The sequence below is a fragment of the Lissotriton helveticus genome, chromosome 2_2 (assembly GCF_964261635.1).
Source record: "Lissotriton helveticus chromosome 2_2, aLisHel1.1, whole genome shotgun sequence".
NCBI lineage: Eukaryota > Metazoa > Chordata > Amphibia > Caudata > Salamandridae > Lissotriton > Lissotriton helveticus.
Genome location: NC_136060.1, coordinates 12,723,981 through 12,742,334, shown reverse-complemented (window position 1 = coordinate 12,742,334; position 18,354 = coordinate 12,723,981).

The following is an 18,354-nucleotide window of genomic DNA, read 5'->3' as shown; positions in this document are numbered from 1 at the left end:
CTTGTCGATAAGATCATTTTATACAAACCCTGTGGGCCCGCCGGCCTTACGTGCCAAGAAGTCCCTAATGGCAAAATACTTAAAAGACTCATTATGACTCAGATTGATTTGAGTCCTAAGGTCATTGAAAGGCTGGATTCCTTCAGCAGAGTACAAGACTTCCAGTTTTAATATGCCCGCGTTGTACCAGTTTTGGAGCTATGATCTCCCAAAGATATCGGGCAGGTTAGCATTGTTATTAAAAGGGGTGTAAAAATTCAATCTGCCTAAACCTAAAAGTTTGCGCAGATTGGGGAAGACCCTTAAGGCACCCAGCAGGGTCTAGAATCTGACCCACTTGTAGTACCCGTATTCAAGTTGTCGCTACAGGCAACCCCCGGCCTCAGCCCCAAGTGGAAGTTTGAAGGGAGATGGGAGCCCTGATCTACAAGTAGGTGGTTGTTCATGCAGCAATATAGTAAATTTTGCAGGACTGTGGCCCAATAGTAAAGCCTTAGATTGGGGAGAGCCCAACCTCCTCTTTCCCGAGGAAGGGATAAAAGCTCAAAAGATCTTCTTGGCTTAGAGTATGCTCAAACAAATTAAGAGAAGAGCTGTTCGAATCTCTGAAGCATTACCTTTCTAAATTCAAGGGGGATAGCTCTAAAAAAGTAAAGAAGTTCGGGGAAGAAAATCATCTTAAGAACATTACATCGCCCTACTATGGTCAAGTGTAGATTGTTGATCCGATTAAGTGCTCTCCTTGTTGAGTCAATGTCGGCCACTCTGTTTACCCCTTAATATTTAGCCTTATGGACAACCCTTCTATCTGTCCACTTGATTTCCTTATTTAGGATGATCTGCGTCTTTCCTTTGTTAAATGCATATCCAGAGATCCTCCCAAACCCTTGAGCCTCTTGTTCTATGGATAAAATCGCAGGATCCGGGGTAACCAAGGCAAGATCGTCGGCGTAGGCCATTATTTTAGTATCTAGACCAAATCTACTTACAGCCAGGATTTCTTGATTATTTTCAATTTTCTTAATGAGAGGGTCTATATATATGCAAAGAGCAGTGGAGGACAGGGGCACCCCTGCCGAGTCCCACATGAGATTTCAATCTGCTCCGTTAATTCCCCATTTATTGTGATCCTGGCTGTAGATTAAGATATAAAGCTTGAACAGCTTGACTTGTTTTATGCCCAAAATACATCTTCCTCATGACACGCCAGAGGAATTGCCAGGAGACCCGATCAAATGCTTTTACAGCATCAACTAAAATTAACGCAATTGGGTCTCCTGTAATCTGTGCAGCTTCAAACAAGGTGATGGTCCGCAGAATATGGTCTGTGGCACCTTCTGTAGGGATGAATCCGCACTGCCATTTAGAGACAAGATGCTCAATTTTGGAGGATAATCTGGATGAGAAGAGTTTTGAATAAACTTTAGAATCACAGTTGACGAGCGTGATAGGCCGATAAGAACCCATTTCTAGCAGTGACTTATCTTTCTTTGGAAAGATAACGATCTTGGCTGATGACCATGAAGCAGGTGGGTGGGGGGGCACCGTTAAAGATGGAAACTACCAATATTGTAAAAACTTATTTTATTTGAGAAGAGAAAATCTTTTTAAAATTCCACTGGGATACAGTCAGGACCAGCAGGTTTACCATCTGGTAGATTTGCTAAGCTATATCAATTTCTTCTCAAGATGGAGGGTCTTCTTGTTGGTCATGATCTTCTGCTCTAGGTTGAGTCAGCGGGACTGCATTAAGATAATTAGTGATCTATGCCCCTCGAGCATCCGGTAAGCCGGTATCCTCTTCTGTATATAAGCCCTTATAGAACTCTCGAAAAGCCCCTTGAATTTTAATCGGGTCACTAGTGATCTTCTCTGTAGAGACCTGTATCGAGAGTATTTCATTAGAGGTAACCTGCTGCCTAGTTCTGATGGCCAACTGATGGCCAATAAGCATGCTGCACTCGTAAGTTTTTAAAGGCCCATTTTCCGGCAATCTTCTCAGCTAATATTGACCCAACTTCGGCTTTAATGACTGCCCCTTCAAGTTGTGCTGCTTCGATTTCAATCCCCATCTTGACTGCCCCAATTAATTTCTCTTCTGCCTTTGCCATCTTGTCTTGTAGCTTCAAAATCTGCGTCTTTTCTTGTTTATTTTTCCTTATGGAGTACCGTAAGGTCTCCCCCTGGATACATGCTTTCAGTGTGTCCCATACCACTGTGACTGGGGCAGACCCAATGTTTAACTCAAGGAACTCTTTGATCCAGCTTTTCATATACGTTTGGTATCGACATTATACAAGAGTGCTCTTTCGAAGTTCCAGGACAAAGTCTCCCTTCAGGAGCCCAACCCCTATATATTGAAGATAAGTGGATTGTGGTCCAACAGACATCGTGGGCGGTATCAATAGCACAATCCTGGATCAAAGATGATGAAGCCAAAAACGAATACAACTTAGCTAGAGAAAGATGCGGGGCTGAGTAATATGTGAAGCCTGGTTGATTCGGTTTTAACTTAGCCCACACATCACCGAGCCCATGAGTGTGCATTGACTTTATTAAGGCCCGATATACTTTTGGGTTCCTGCCTACATAATTCCATTGGTTGTTCACTCTCCAATTACTAGGTAAGTTGATATTAAGATCATCACAAATGATGACTGGAAGAGGCCAACGGGCTAATTCTCCTGAGATCCAATTTATTACCCTAGGATTATCAGTATTGCTCCCATATATGGAACATAAAGTAAAAGAGAAGTCTGCCGATAGACGACATTCTACTATAACCCATCTTCCAATAGAGGCGGACTTGACACAAACAGATTTAAGTGGATGATTCAGTTGGAGCATAATCCCTTCGCCTCTCACGCGTGCACCCTGAGAAGTCACCCCAATTACTCTGTACCCCAACGATTTTAAGAGCTGTATCTACGATCCCTCAATATGTGTTTCCTGGAGGCTGACAATGTCAGGCCCCAGCAAAGCAAACCTGTGCCACCTTCTGTCTCTTTTGAGCATCATTCAGTCCACAGATGTTTGCTGATATGATTCTAAGAATAGTTCACTTATTCATTTTTTAACGTGATAAAGTTTCCAAACATCAAACGGTTTACATAAGAAATACAATCATAGCAGATCTAAGATCTAACCAAAGCAACCCCTCCCTACCAGGTCCGAAAAATATCATTATCCTGTATACAATGACAAAAAAAGGAACTCTTCTTCCTTCTCAAATATTTTTTTTTACCTTTTGCATTTTTTCCTATAGGTTCAGCCTAAAAGTCGCTAAAAAAAACAGACTAATAAACACCCAGTGTCCCCCCACTGCTGTTATACTTGACCAACAACCCCCCCAACCACCCCCCAATCCCCTTGTACCCTGTTCCTAGAGGAGCAAGATGACATTTGTGTGAGTCTTCGCTACTCAGCTGCCCACGCCATGCAGGAGAATATAGGCCGTCGGCTATCCTGCCTGAGCCCGGGACGCAATTTCGGCAGGTGCTGCAGGTGCGGGGATTGCAAGCGGAAGCCCGATTTTTCAGCCCTACTACTTTGGGTGCTTTGGATGCCAGAAACGGCTGCTGCTGAATACACTGGGAAAAAGTCTTGGGACACCCAGGACACTTTCGTGTATCGGTCAGCTGCCCTCTTCTTGGTCACAGTCCGCATTGAGGCTCAATCTCGCTTTAAGCAGAGGCAGAGACGGAGCATGTCGACTCGAGGAGCAAGAGTACCCAAACCCAAAGCTGCTCCTGTCAATGCCGGCCAGGGAGATGCAGAGGTACCGGACACTACTGCAAAAGGTAAACGGGAGACCAGGGGCTCCAAAAAGACAGCAGGGAGAGCTGGGGGAAGTGGAGCTCCAAAAGATGGCGTACGTTCTCAGCCCTCTATTGCTAAACACTTCTCTATAGCTAAACTGCCAGCCCATATTGATGAAACTGCACCACTCTTAGAGGGCTCAATGTTTGTAAATCAAGGGAAACTTAACCCATCACAATCGGAGGTATCTATAAGAGAAAATCACGCTACTGCTCAGACCGAGGGGGACAAGGGGATCGCAGCACCTAGGGACCAATTACCTGGCACAGAGGGCTCTATTGATATCACTAAACCGGCAGCCTCCCTTTTGGCTTCCATCAACGGGAATTCCAACATTACGACCCCGCTTGCCCCGGGCCCTCTGCTTCGGCTCGTGCTTCTAGCGTCAATAAACTGGAATCTAAAATTACAACAGCTGAAGTTAAGAGATCTGCTCAAAGTTTGGAAAACAACCCGGGGTCCCAGGCTCCCCAGACTCCCTAATCTACAGGCGAACATTTTTTCTCAGTGTCAGATGGTTCTGACTCTGCAAGAGAAGATTGTTTGACTAGTTCAAGCTATGACATCTTCTCTAACAACAATGATAGTAATCCCTCCAAGGACACAGGAACTGTTCAGTGTCATAAAAAGGTGTGCAATAAGGCAAAAAGACGCAGCCAGTTTAAGTGGGATTATTCAGAATCTCAGCTCTCTTTTCCACATGACGAGGAAGCTTTAAAAGTCTTGCACTGGGGCCACACCGGAATCCATATTTGCCTCTATTAAGCAATTTTAGGAAGAGGTTTGTTCTGATTGTCACCTCGCCAAAGGGGCCACTAAAAAATTGCAAGGGGGCTTGAGGAAGCTCAGCAAAATCTGCACTGACATTGGCGATCGGGTCACCATGGTCGAAGGCCTGACGGAATGTTTGGAAACCGAAGTAATCACCCTAAAAGATCAAAGTTCTTCCCAAGCTGCTTGCCTGACAGATTTGATGGGAAAGATGGAAGAGCATGCAAGAGAACAGACAGCGCCGTAATAATCTCAGCCTACTAGGGATTCCGGAAGGGGTGGAGGGGGATGATGCACGGCGTTTCATTGTGAAACTTCTGCGAGATGCCTTTCCCGAATATCCAAACTGGAACTGGGATCATGAGGTCCAGCGTGCACACCGCTTCCCTTTCAACTTAAACAAATGGCACAACTGCAGTAGTTACAGTGGGGAAACACCCAGGGCCTTTTCTGGGGTTTTTGGAAACTTTTTACTAAAACAGCTAATCTACGATCAGGCCCATCCCAACTCCCAGAAGGGCTCTGATGGGATGCTGTTGTTCGCTAAGCCTGATTTTTACCGCGCTACAGTGGAGCAGAGGTGGCGCCTTCACCAGCTAATTGCCCCTTTCCAGCAGCAGGGCGTCCAGGTGTTCCTAATGAACCCGGCCAGACTAAAGGTTATTTTGAATGGGTTTACTCACACCTTTTTGTCAGAAATTAAAGCAGAAGAATTTCTTGGGGAAATTAAGGCAAGAAAGGAACACAGTTAATCAGTATTTTATCTGCTAAAGATTAACACTCTAATCTCTGCCATTTCCTCCTTCTTCTCTCTTCCTCTCTCTCTTTTCTATTGTCTGTTTCTTGGAGAGATTAGTTTGGGGCCCTCAATAGGTTTTTAATGGGGGGGTTCTCCCTCACCTGCCAGTAATACCTTAAAATCTCTGGTAGATAAATATGGCATGGATGGGCGGTGGGGATTTACATTAGACGACCATCACTCAGGTTTTTCCTGATTGCTCCATGGCTGACTTAAATGTATTAAAAGGATGGTTAAGGCCTGGCAAAAGATTTATTTTGGCAGGTCGAAAAGGCAGTTTAAAAGTGCACACAGGCTGCAATGGGAGGTTTCAAACATGTCATAAAAAGTATATTTAAGTGGGTGGAACTATACATGCTAAAGTCCCACTAGTGGCATTTAATTGACAAGTCCTGGATACCAGCAATAGCAATTTCCTAGAGACGTAAAAGCAAATTAAATGCGCCAATTGGGTCTAAGGCAATTTGTCCATGTTTAAGGAGATAGGACAAGCACGTTAGCACTGGTTTGCACTTGTAAAGTGCACAGACTCCTAAAGCCAACAAAAACGATTTTGAGTAATACAGGAGGGGAGAAGGCATAAAGTTTTGGGGAAGACTAACCTAAGGTAGTCAAACACGTACCAAATTCTTTCTACAGAGCTCTGCTCAGTCTTGATCATGTGATATCCAAAGGACAAATGAAAGGCCAAAGCCTCTAATGCATATTATCTGTGTCCCTTTGTTGCTGTCTATAACAGTATGACATTGGAGTCAGTTGCGGCCGGTGCAAGTTAGAGCTTTGGGGAGGTTGGAGGGAGTCAACAGACGACAATGAGGGAAAACCTTTGAAAAACCAGAAAACCACTTACCTTGAGCTAGAAGCATAGCTGACTCGACGATGCAGCGAGCGCAAGGTAGGGTTTTTTATTTTCTCTCGTAGTAGTCTGTTGGCTCCCCACTACCCCACCCCGTCACTCTTACATGCACCAGCCACAACTGATTGGAGTGTCTCAGTGTCAGGATCTCCATACTAATGGCAGTGCTACTGTCGAATTTCAGTGTTGCCACAAAGTTGATGCTCTTGTGCCACTGCCTGAATCTGTGCCACTATCCTAGTGTCAGTGTAAATATCCCCTTGTCAAAGACAGCATGCTATTGTCAGTGCCTCCAGTGTCACATTCAAAGAAATCCAAGACTTTAGCTATCATTACCAGTTTAGGTGCACTTTCATGAATGTTAGTGGTCTAGTTTCAGTATGCCTGTGCTAAAGAGTCTGGCGTCCCTATAATGTGTAGCACCATGTACTAGATTGCCCATTCAGCTCTTTTCCTTCACCACTTATCACCTGAAAACACCCACACTTCTCCCTGGAGCTGCTGGAAAGATCCTCTTCGTGTAATACATCTGTTACTGTGCCATTGATGCTATCAGAAGCCTATACAGGCTGCTCTTCAGATGTGCATGGTCACAACCTGTTTCAGAGATTAAAAGCTATAGTTTGTGTCTGTGACCCAGCACGTAGGACTGTGCCCATCTGTCCTTTCCTACAAACACTAATCAATTGGTGGACTCAAGTTGAATGCGTTCATGAATTTGATGCCACCAAAAACATGTCTCAACCAACACTGTCAGAACCGAGGAACCTCTAGATAAACTGACATCCCTCAGGGCCAAAGTCATCTAAGAAGACAATTATAGTTCTTCTGCAGCAATACATAAACAATAAATGCTGTATCTCCTTGAAAAACGTAAACAGACAAGGCACTATGCTAACTCCATACTGCAGCACCAAATACAGTCAGTACAAAGCAGCTCTCGAAGCATCAGCCCCACACATGCAGCACAGGTGCAAAGACATGCAAGCAACAATGTGTCACTCTGCAGCGTTCCTTAGAAACAGCACTAGAGCAACTCACTAATACTTTCCAGACAACACACATAGCTACATGTAGGCTGTGCTGTGCAACACCCTATGTAAATAAAATGACAACCGCATCTCAATACATTCATCTTCATTGATGAACATGAAATACAGAGGATAACTTGCCATCTCTCAATCATTTTACCCTTTGAATCTCCGTTCACATCATAGTGAAAAATGTAAAGATTTCAATATTTGAAAAGTAAAATTATGTGACCATGATCACCTAAAAAGTCTATTTAGTGAGGAGGAAGGTAAAAATGAAGTTTTTAGAAAAAAGAGAGATATGAATATTTTTCTTATGGTGAAGTAATTGACTTCAATTAGTCTCCATGACTACTCTACCCTTGAATTTTGAACAAAATCCAAATATTCTATGCAGTCAGCTGGCCGTTGCTCTTAAACAGGGTATCAAGTCCCAACCAATCTGCAACAGATGAAACATGCCGCATAAATGTAAATTTAATAACGAAAAATTCATTAAAATTCCATCTACTGACTTACGTAAACGGACATGCTTTTCAAATTACCTCATGTTACAGTCAAGAAACATATTTACGACAGGATACAAACGACGCCTTTCAATAATCATTCTTCTTTTTAATAAACACATCTTTATCAAGTAATCAACGAATCAAGATCAAATTAATATTAGAAATGATTGTTGGGGTATGATGATTTTTAAATCAAGAAATGCACCTTGTGGTTCTACAACATTCATTGTGGTTGGTCTGACATTCATCTGACCTTCGAATCTCAACCAATGATGGGGTGATTAAAATAGGTCTATATGTAGAGCAAACATACATAGCAATTGACAAGTGCATTATAGTTCACAACTGGCATGTTCATACAAAGGCACATCTAAAGTAAACCTATCGTTTGGACAGGCTTAACGTTTTTGTGAATCACAGGCTGTCTAATACATGATCAGATGCTTTTTAAGTTCTACAAACACAGTAGAAATGTTCCTTTCAGAATATATCTAGTGGCAAAGAAAAGTAGCCGAGAAATGTTATAATTGGCTTAATTGATGTTACCTGTTTTAATTTAAATGAAGATAAATAAGCAGATTAGTTTCTACTAAAAAAGGTAAAACACGACAAAGAATTTCCAAAGTTATTATAAACAAAATGAAATTGCTTTTGTATCTTTGTGAATCAGCACAACACAAAAGAACAATCAAAGAAAACGAGCCATTATTTCACTTCAGTAAAACTTCAGAGGGCCATTTCTAAGCTTCGCCGATATCTCCTCGACAACATGCATAATCTCCACATCTTGAAATGACTGAAATCAAATGGGCCCGTCGTCTTTGTTTATGTCACGTGCCCCTCCACCTGAGCCGCAGCTCTGAGCCGAGAGGGAATGCGCCATCTGTAGTCACATTTATTGACCTGCACGACACACGCCTGCAGATCTCTGGCCGCCGGGCAGCACCAACATGCTGACTGACTGCCAGAAATCAGATGGCCACATTTTCTTTCTCCAGTCGTACTCTACCGACCTCCGTAGCGCGAACCACTGTACATTTGTACTGTAATTCTGTAACTTAACGTTTATAGCAGCAGTTCTGCCAGGTGTGTTCTAGCACTCAATAGGCACCTTGCAACACATGAACTGGGGCAATTTTCTGAACTTAGTCAAACTTACAAGCAAATTTGTGCTCACCATTGAAGTATTTTTCAAAAAGTTTTAAATGGGTATGAATTTGTTCAAGTTTCTTTTGTCATTCTATCTATTGACAGTTGCCACTTGGTAGTTATATTTAGGAATGTGCTTCCATTGGAAATGCATTTTTTTGTGTTGCTAATAAGGTTAGCACAGTTTGATGGATCTCCATGAAACTGTCCAAAAACGTGCTACTTTTTGACTAGTTGGCATATGGAAAGTTTTGCAGTGATCTGTCAAGCAGGGGCTGAGAAAGAGGGGGTTCCAAAACACATTTTCCCATTTTTTTCCATAGGAACTTTAGACATTGCTACATCCCATACCTCTGAATGGATTTACACCATATTTGACAACATGCTAGATTTTGAGCCACAAAGAGTGCCTTTTGTGTTTTGCTGTAAATCCATTCAGCAGGTTTGGAGAAATTAAGTTTACATTTTTTATATTTCACGTTGCTGAGGATCCACAGAGCTGACAGATCTGAAAGTGAGATCCGATTGGCAGCCACAAGCTCAACCAGGAAGTGGTGGCAGCTATCTATCTAAGGGCTTGGTCACGAGTCCTAAAAGGTAAAAAATTAACATAAGGTGGCAGGATAAGAATATCCTGACACCCTAGGCCTGCTGGAGGGGTTCCTGCTAAATCCCGGCAGGGACCAAAACCATATTTATTTTTATATATATATATATATATATATATATATTTATATATATATATATATATATATATATATATATATATATATATATATATATATATATATATGGGTGTGTGTATGTATGTATATATATTTGCATATAGGTGTGTATATATACGTGTGTGTGTATATATATATGTGTATGTGTGTGTGTGTGTGTATGTGTGTGTTCATGTGTTTGTGTGGGTGTGTTTGCCCGTATGTGTGTGTGTGTAAATGCACCATTCAGGGTTGGTTCCCATTGTGCATTTATAGTTAGGACTACCGGGCATATGTAGGTAATTTCCATTTTGCGATTCCCAAATTAAGGAATCGCTATTTGAGAATAGCAAAATGGAATGTAGGTAAAAATTCGCAATTTTTTTGCGAATCTTTAACATTCCTTATTTGCGATTAGCAAATTGTGAATCGCAATTAAGGAATGAGTGTCCCATTCATTCCTATGGGCCAAAAGGCCCATAGGAATGAATAGGGACACATTCTCAAATTGCGATTTTCTGTGTGAAAATCGCAATTTGAGAATCGCAATTCCAAAGGACACCTGTTGCACCCCTGGAATGTGCCTGTAAGTACATGTGGCGCACAAACATGACCTAAGGGCATGTCTGTGCGCCACATGGCATAGAAGGAAATCGCAAAATACCATCTACTTGAAGTAGGTGGTATTTTGCGATTCCTTATGCAAAAATAGCAATTTTTAAAGCACCTCTACATATCATTTAAGGATTCCCAAAATTGTGATTCCTTAAATGCTTGAGCAAAATAAGGAATCGCAATTTTTGCGATTCCTTATTTTGCTAATGTGCACCTACATGCCAAAGCACCGCTTGCGATTCACAAACGCCGAAATTCGCCGAATTTCGGCGTTTGCGAATCGCAAACGGCTACCTACATATGCCCCCTAGTTACCATAGGAAATTGATTTTTTTGTTTTGCTAATACCTTTGGTGCCCTTTGACAAATCTTCGCAAAATATTTTCAAAAATAAGTTCATTTACCTCAGCTCCTTCCTGGAAAGTTTTAGGGTGTTCTGTCAAGTGGGGCCCCAGAAAGGGGGGTGGGGGCAAATGCAATATCCCCATGCAATTTACATAGGGACGTTTTGAACAATGGTACAGCTAAACGGATTTGAGGCAAATTTGGCAGAAAGACTGATCTTTTCCCAGAAAGGCTGCTTTTGTGGTTTGATAAAAAAATATGCAGTAGCTTCTAAAAATTAAGGTTCAAAATGTATAGATATGAAACGTTGAGCTCCAACCAGACACTTCTACCCTTGCAGCCCTCCTGCCCATCTCTACCAACACTCAGAGGACCACCCTGACTTCCTAGCACACTACACCACTCAAGAAACAGCAACAACCATGCAGTCCACACATCCCAGGTTTCCCATCTCCTTTTATGTGACAGGGCAAAATGAATGGAAAATATGACATACAAATCCCTAGAAAGTCACCTGACTCACAACCACCTCAATGACATATTTCAACCCAGATTCAGGCCCATCTACCACAATACAGAGACCGCCCTCATCACTGCCAAGGATGACATCCGGATGATTATGGTTAGAGGAAACACTGCTGTCATCATACTACTGGATCTCTCCTCAACCCTAATGACCGTCTCCTACCCCACTGCCATTAATTGTAAGAATGGTCACGTAATCCTCACAAGACCCAAAAATTAAACCATGCCTCCCCCATTCAACCCCCAATTGACCCCCATCCCTAAAAAATGCATATAATATTTATTTAGTTCACATTCAAGTAAGAACTCTTGCTCAAGATACCCCGCCATTTCTTATACTATTTATCAGACTGTCAGCTTCTTCTGTTGACTGTATATTGCGCATCTGATTGTTCCACATGACACGGAGCATCTCAGGGAATTTTAATTGGGACTTGGCACTAAGATTATTTAAATCCTCCATTCTTTTAGCCAGTTCCCATTGCTTCTGGTCCGTCGCACGGCATACATCCAACATAACAGTAAACGTAACATTTTGGGCAGCATATGGACCATTTCTCAATGCTGCCAACAGGATAGTTTCTTTAACTGTAGACAAAAGGAAGTTTACCAATATTTTCCTTAGCTTCTGCCGCTGTGGGTTCTGCTTGAAGGGATCCCGATGCACCTGCTGTATGTTATGGTCAAAATTGATGTCGGGCCTGTCTTTCAGAACCGTCTCTTTTAGCAGTTTAATTACCAAAGCTTTGATATTCTTCCCCTCCTCCGCTTCTGGGATATTTAGGATCCTGAGATTGTTTCTCCGTGAATGATTTTCTATTCTTTCCAGATCATCCCTAAGGCCTGAGTTTTTTTTAACCAATGCATCTAAGCCTTCGGTATTTTTTGAGATATCTTTCCTCATCAAGCCTGCTTCCTCCTCTAGCATCCCTGTCCGTGATGCAACGTCATCTAGTTTTTGTGCAAGTGCCGTACAGGAAGCTTGGATGTCAGCTTGATTGACTTCTGATGTTTTAAACCGACTTCTCAATTCTTCCTTAAGATCAAGAAGAATGGAGGCCAATGGGACTTCTGGATTGGACAGCGCGGCCGGTGGGGGTTCTAATTGAGTCTGCGGGTTTCAGGAGGGCCAACAGGGCTTCTGGTTAGAGATTGCGGCCCCTTGCTTTGCAGCTTTTGTCAACGTGTTGCAACGCCTCCTCGCTCACTTCTTCATCTCTGGGTAAAGGCCAAAACGCGGAAACTATTCTGCCTTAATATCTGGAAAGGTATCTTGTCTACTCCATAGTACTTTTCTGCTTCCAGACGTCTTTTAGCCTCCTGGCCTACATTGATTTCAGACATCATAAGGTTAACCCCCACTCTCTCAGGCTCTTTCTGCGACTTCTGGGCTCGGCTGCTATTTTACCACCCTTCTCTCCTGGTGCCATTACGTGGGTCAAACCTTTATAATATGATTTGACAAATGGAGTGACCTTAACTTGAAGGGGTGCGATTTTTTTCCCTCTTCCATGTGGGCTCTTCCCCGACTGCCTTATAGATTTCCCTGCCCTCACAACCTTTGAGGGAACAGTCCCCCCAACTTTTCCAGTAGTTAAATCACAGGTGACTACCGTGGCTGAAGGTAATTTGAAGTCCAGACTACCCCAGTCGACTTCCCAAGAGTACAGAGGGTTCTAGTGAGTAGGGTGTACCTTGATATCCTATCAGGGATTGCACCAGTTTTTTCTGCAGGCTGGGAACTCTCCTTCTCCATAGGGGGGTAATGCAGCGTTGAGCGACCTTCTATCCTGCCCTACCTGCCTTCTTAAACATGCTGGGGGCCATTGCCGCAGGAGATTTGGCAGAGCCCCCTCTCTGATTGATCGTTTTCTCCGTAGACTCCTCCACGGAGCTTGTGTTGACTCTGCCCCTCAACAGTCGCACTGTTCGCAAACAATGTAGCAACTCTGCAGCCCTCTCCCATGCTAGAACCTCTCTTACATCGCCCGAGCCGCTCCCAGCCCCGGAGGCCACCCGACATGGCACCATCCGTTGTGCAGCAGATAACCGCTTACCAATGCCTTTTTTATTTTTTATTCTTAAGCCATCGTTCCAGATGTGGGTGGGGTGACAGGGGTGCCCAAAGCCTCAGCAGCTCGCCTCCCTCTCCCGGAGGTTCGCAACCGTTTACCTCGTGGCCGTCATGTTCCCCCCTCTCTCCCGTGGTCCAACAGGCTCTTTACCTGATAGTCAAGGGAGGGTTCCTATCAGAGGGGCAGGGGGTAAATGGGTGCAGGGAAGGGCATTGGCTGGGGTGCAGTGAGAGAATAAAAAAGTCCTCAACAGTTATATTTTCTGTGTCCACTTTTAAAACAGATAATCAGAGATCCCCAGGTCTAATAAAGTTGGTTAATCTCAAGGCAAATGGCTACAAATCTCAACCTGGAATGTAAATAGCTTAAGATAAAAAAACAGACAGAGACTGGTGATGAAATACTTAGAGGATTCAAAAGTCCAGGTTTTACAAGAGACCCACCTAACGGGGAGTGAAAGTAGGAGGCTATTTGCTAAACAAAGATGGGTAGAGAGCTACGTGGTGTCTGATCAATCAGAATATTGCAAGGGTGTTGAAATACTTATTAGGAAGGGGTCAGGGGTTGAGCTGATTTCTTCCAAAACTGATAGCTCAGGTAGGTGGGTTTTAGCGATTCTTAAATGTTCTGATATAGAGTTTGTCTGTGCTGGTTTTTATGGTCCAAATTTGGATGACCACCAGTATATTGTAGATCTACAACTAACATTAGCCGTGGTAACCATGCCTATATAATAGGGGGCAATTTCAATACTCTTTTAGATCCCACATTGGACAGGTTTACTAGTAGGAGGGGAACCCAAGCCCAAGCACCAAAGACTAGACAGGCCCTCAAGCATATGATACATGAAATGGGACTGGTTTACACTTGGAGATTTTTTATGAAGGATAAGTGAGGGTACACTTTCCATAGGAAAAACTACAGTCATTTTTCAGGACTGGATTATTTGTTAGTGGACAGAGTATGGGCAGGGAAATTAAAAGAGGTTCATATATCACCAGGGCATATTTATGATCACTCCTTGATCAGTATTACATTAATGGGAATCAGCGCAAGGCATATTTTAAGATGGGCATCGAAAAGATATATTTTATCAGATCCTGATGTCTCCGTCCTTTTGAAAAAACAAAAACAGAGTTCTTCCAGGATAATGCTTATCCGGCCTCAATCGGAGTCATCTGGGGCACTTTTAAGGCTTATGCAATGGGAGTCCTACAAAGTTAGGTCTTGTATAAGAACAAGGTGGATAGGGCAGAGTTGAGGAAATTGGAGGGGGAAATCGGGACTTTAGAAGTCATGATGCAGCAAGGAACACAGAACATACAAAACAGAGATGAGGTCCTAAAACAGCTTGAGGAAGCCAGAAAAATTTATAAGATCAAGTTAGAGACAAAATGTAGGGAAAGGTGGCCAACGGGACGCATGCAGCACTTTGAATATGGCGAAAAAGCTGGAGCACTGTTAGCTTGGAAGACGAGGGCCGAGAGGATGCGAAACCATATAGAGGAGCTGGTCATCAACCCTGAAGGTGACATTATGAACAAAGATGAGGAAATACAGGCCAGTTTGGTTTCACTCATCTCAGATTTATATGCAGAAGAAGAGAGCTCTGATGAGGAGAGGTTAAAGTGTTGGTTAAACAATGCAGGCCTCCCCGCCGTAACAATAGAGGGTAGGAAGAGTGTAGATGTCCCTATTACAGAAGTGGAAATAAGAGAGCAGCTTATGCATAGGAACAATGGAAAGGCGGCAGGTCCAGACTCCTTACCGGCTGAGGTCTACAAGCTAATTGCTCATGAAATAGTGCCGTAATGAAATCACTCTTCAATTCAGTTTATAAGGGAGAAATGTCGATCCTGAATTTCTGCAGAGAGGCCACAATTACTTTGATCTTAAAACCCGCTAAGGACCCGAGGAAGACTGACTCATATCGGCCAATCTCCTTGCTGAATGTAGATCATAAAATTTACACTGGTATTTTAGCAGGGAGATTGGCAAAGGTGGCCCCCCAAAAGATACACATCAATCAGAAAAGTTTTATCCAAAAAAGTCAAATACAAGAACTTACATTGTCATTAATCAGGACTATAGTTGCCCGATAGATCCCGTTGGCGGTGATCACTACAGACGCCGCCAAGGCTTTTGACCGCGTCAGTTGGGCATTTCTTTGGGCAGTTTTGGGCACAATGGGCTGTAGTACTGATTTTGTCATGGCAATCTGAAAATTATACAAGTGTCCCACCGCTAAAACCCTCCTAAATGGCTCCCTGATAAAGAGCTTTATCATCTGCAGAGGGACGAGGCAGGGTTGTCCCCTGTCTCCCTTCCTTTTCGACATCTATATCGAACCCTTGGTGCACATATTAAGAAATGATGATCAGATTACCCCCATACTTCATCTCTCTTCAAGTAGCAAAATCGCTTTGTATGCTGGTGTTTTGATAATAAACACCTCTGACCGGCCCAAACAGCATATGGGCCTTTTTCCGGATACTCAGTGAATTTATCAAAGACAAAAGTAATGTGTTGGAATATGGACGATTGGGGTGCACAGAGATGAAATATCTAGAGATAGTTATAGTTTATAAAATTGATGACATTCCTATATGAAATTTGAAGGGGATGGCAAAGGAGGTTGATAGGTCATTAGCTAGGTGGGAGAACTTACCTCTGACCATCTACATGAGGGTTAACTTAGTAAAAATGTACATTCTTTTGAAGCTAACATACCTCTTCAACTGCATTCCACTCAATTTCCCCAAGGATGAAATCAACAAAATACTTGCGAAAATATCTTGCTTTATCTGGGCATCTCATGGGGAATGGCTCTCCTGGAAAAAATTAAGACGCAGTCTCAAGAAGGGGGGGTTAGCTTTGCCGGACCTTAGGGTCTATTGCATGACTTTTCAATTTAAAAACATCTGTATGCTTGTGGGGGAGCCTGTTTGCTCTACTTGGGGTTTAATATTGGGGGAAATGACCAAAGAGTTTGGTCTAGCAGCCTGCCAAAAAAGTCTTAAAAAAAGTAAGCTTAAAGGTTTTAAAATCTGCATTGAGTCTCTGGTTTGCAGTAAGGAGATTACTAAACATTGGCTATTTTACAGAATTTGCTCCAATTTGGAAAACCTCCGGGACGCTGAAATGCCTGAAAGATGCACTAAGTTTGCCCTTAAAACAGTCTGGTATATCTAAGTAGGGAGATTTGATATCAACAGGAGGCATGTAACTCTGGGAGGTATTGAGTGCTCAGACGGGCAACAGACGTTCTAGGTTCAAGTACTTGCAGCTTACTTCTTGGTTCTCAACAGTCTCACAGGAAGTAGGATGGCCATGGGATTTTGAGGCTTCACTCCAGGAAGTCATCCCGAAAGTTAAAGAAGTGGCAAAGTGGTATGGACAATTCCTGGAGGCAGAAGAAGAGAAATTGAAGGCTCCTTTGAGATCTGGGCAGATACACTCCAGGAAGGAAACATGCAATCTCTTTGGACAGATTCATTGAAATTATTATATGCTATAGTTACATCTGCTAACTTTACCATTTGTGGCTAGGTTTGTGTCACAGCCAGTCCCCAGATGTAAGAGATGTAATCTTTTAAGTGCTAATGATGTACATGTTTTCTTTACATGCCCAGTGATAAAATAATTTTGGAAGACTGTGGAAGCTACCATGAGAGATATCTTTGCAGAACATGTAGTCTTGATGGGGGCCCTAGTGCTTTTGGGGGTAGATAGTGTTACGCAACACTACTTAAACAGTAAGCAAAGGGGTTTAGTATTTTACTTGTTGCTCTTGGCCAGGCTGGAGATTTGTAAACATTGGCTAGATCCTGTTCCTCCACACCCCAAGGCGTGGTCAAGTGTAGTTAAGTGGGCATGCAATATGGGCATCACGGCGGTCAAGAGAAATTGCGGGGGACTTTCTTAAGTGGACAGGTCAGGGCTAAGGAAAATTCCCAGGGTGGCTGGAAACATCGATATATTGTCCTATGATTTCACCTGGTCATGGACTCAGGGGTGGGGCTAGCCCCCTGTGATAAGACCAGAGCCGGAAGCTCAGGGCATGAAATTGCAAGTGACCACAAGACAAACCAAGGGTGTTTAAAAAAAAAAAGGTCCACAGCACAGTCGCCATGCTGATATGAGGACAAAAAAAATAAATAAAAAAGAATGGCCATGTAATGTATATTCTGTTCTGTCCCTGCGATGTTAAGTGCTGCATGTGGGCAGCACTACAGTATAGGTACACAAGAGCGAACTTCAGCATATCTGTGCACTAAAGAACAGGGATAGGACCTAACCGGTGGCATGACATTTTGAGGAGAATTACAACACTGATAACTGGTGTTTACAATATTCTGTCATTGACCCAATTCCAAAAAAACACATCAGAGCTAGAGACAGAGAAAAAACATTGAGGAAAATAGAGTCCAGATAAATAGTAGAATTAAATACAAAATTACCAATGGGACTGAATACTGAAGAAGACTGCCGTACCTTAGTTTTCAATTTGAAGGAGCAATGTAGTTCAGAGCACTCAGTATACATCTACCTAGGAAGATACATACATGAAATATTCTTCAAGTGCCTGAAATACTATGAGTGAAGCTAAATGATTGTGCATTAAAACACTTAAAAATGATGACACAGTGTGCGAACAGTAGAGGAGGAAGTATTCCTGAGGAAAGAAGCTGATAATGCCCACTGAGGGGGATAGTAAAGTGACAACATTACCCAAAATAATTTTTCATTAAAAAGTGGAAATGATAGCTAGTATGATGAATTTTTATAATTCAATGATGTCATATTTGTGTTAGAGCAAAATTCTGTAGGAACCAAGGGTCAGATGTAGGTAAAGTACATTTACCGATTCTAAAATACCCAATTTTACAGATTCGGTATTTTAGAATCGGTAAATGCTATGTAGCTTAAAAATAGGTAAAAATTCGGTATTTACCGAATCGGTATTAACCTATTCGGTAAATGCCATTCATAGGAATGAATGGCAATTAGCGAATCGATACGGTAATATGGGGGACACATTCAAGGGTGCCAGGGTGTCACTTTGACACCCTGTTGCACCCCTGAATCGTGCAGATGTGGCACACATACATGCCCTAAGGGCATGTATGTCTGCCACATGGCACAGTTGAAAATGC